Source organism: Chrysochloris asiatica, unplaced genomic scaffold (assembly GCF_000296735.1).
Source record: "Chrysochloris asiatica unplaced genomic scaffold, ChrAsi1.0 scaffold00467, whole genome shotgun sequence".
NCBI classification, from domain to species: domain Eukaryota; kingdom Metazoa; phylum Chordata; class Mammalia; order Afrosoricida; family Chrysochloridae; genus Chrysochloris; species Chrysochloris asiatica.
The window spans coordinates 206,983-209,202 of record NW_006408985.1 but is presented as its reverse complement, the minus strand read 5'-3'; positions in this window follow the sequence as shown (position 1 = coordinate 209,202).

Below are 2,220 nucleotides of genomic sequence, written 5' to 3'. Positions count from 1 at the left end.
ACGTGAATGGAGTTAAGTTCATGGGACAAAAGCCCACAGAACCTTCATTTGCAGATGGGGCACAACCCAAAATGAAGAGACAGCTGTAAACATCCATTGAAATTCGGAACATGAAATGTAGGAAATATGAACCTGGGAAAATTGGAGGTTGTTAAAAATGAAATGGAATGCATAAACATCAATATTTTAGGCATTAGTGAGCTGAAATGGACTGCTATTGGCCATTATGAATCTGACAACCACATGGTTTACTATGCCAGGAATGACAAATTGAAAAGGAATGGTGTTGCATTAGTCCTCAAAAAGAACATATCCAGATCAGTCATGAGGTATAATGCTGTCTGTGATAGGATAATATTCTTGTGCCTACAGGGAAGCCCAGTTAATACCACTACTATTCAAATCAATGCACCAACTACTAAAGCCAATGAGGATGAAATAAAGGAATTCTACCAACTTCTTCAATCTGAAATTGATCAAAGATACAATCAAGATGTGTTGATCATTACTGGTGATGGAATGCAAATGTTGGGAGCAAAGAGGAAGGATCAGAGGTAGGAAAATATGATCATGGTGATAAAAATGATGCTGGAACATGCATGATAGTATTCTGCAAAACCAATGATTTGTTCATTTCAAATACCTTCTTTAGACAGCATAATAGACGACTATACATATGGACCTCACCAGATGGAATACATAGAAATCAAATTGGCTATATATGTGGAAAGAGAAGATGGAAAAAGTCCATATCATCAGTGAAATCAAGGCTAGGGGAAGACTGTGGAACAGACCATCAATTACTCATAAACAATTTCAAACTGAGCTGAAGAAAATGAAAACAAATCCACGAGAGCCAAAATATGACCTTGAATATATCCCATCTGAATTTAGAGAACATCAGAAAAACAGAGTTGATGCATTAAACACTAAAGATCGAACACCAGAAGAGTTGTGGGGTGACATCAAGAACATCATACATAAAGAGAGCAAAAAGTCAATAAGAAGACAAGAAAGAAGGAAAAGGTCAAAATGGATGTCTGAAGAGACTCTGAAACTTGCTCTCCAGCGCAGAGATGCTAAAGCAAATGGAAGAAATACGGAGGTCCAAAAGCTGAACAGAAAATATCAATGATCAGCTTGAGAAGATAAAGACAAATATTGTAATAAAATGTGTAGAGATCTAGAATCTGAAAACCAATAAGAAAGAACATGCTCAGCATTACTCAAGCTGGGGGAACTGAATAAAAAAATTCAAGCCTTGACCTTTGTTATTGAAAGATTATCTGGGCAAATTATTGAATGATGCGGAAAGCATCAAGAGAAGAGGGAAGGTATACACAGAGTCACGGTACCAAAAGGAAATGGTTAATGTTCAACAGTTTCAAGAGGAAGCATATGATCAAGAGCCAATATTCCTGAAGGAGGAAGTCCAAGGGGCATTGAAGGAATTGGCAAAGAACAAGGCACCAGGAATTGATGGAATAAAACTTGAAATCTTTAAAGAAAGTGAGGCGGCACAGGAGGCACTCACTCATCTCTGCCAAGAAATTTGGAAGACAACTATCTGGTCGACTGATTGGAAGAGATCCATATTTGTGCCCATTCCAAAGAGAGGTCAATAAATGGAATGCAGAAATCATTGGAAAATCTCTTTGATATCTCAATTGAGTAAAGTTTTGCTAAAGGTAATACAAAAATGGCTACAATCATACATTGACAGAGATTAAGAAGAGGCCGGGGAACGAGAGATATCATTGCTGATGTCTGAAGGATATTGGCTGAAAGCAGAGCATATCAGAAAGATGTTTACCTATGCTTTATTGACTATGCAAAGGCTTTCGATTGTGTGGAGCATGACAAGCTATGAACAACTTTGCAAATTATGAGTATTTCAGAACACTTAATTGTACTCATGAGGAATCTGTACCTGGACCAAGAAGCAGTTGTTCAAACAGAACACAGGAACACTGAATGTTTTAAAATTAAGAAAGGTGTGTGACAAGGTTATATTCTTTCACCATACTTATTCAACCTGTATCCTGAACAAATAATACGAGAGGCTGGGTTATATGAAGAAAAATGTGGCATCAGTATTGGAGGAAGACTCATTAACAACCTGAGATATACAGATGATACAACCTTGCTTGCTGAAAGTGAAGAGGACTTACTTAAAACATTTACTGATGAAGAACAAAGAACACAGCCTTCATTATGGAT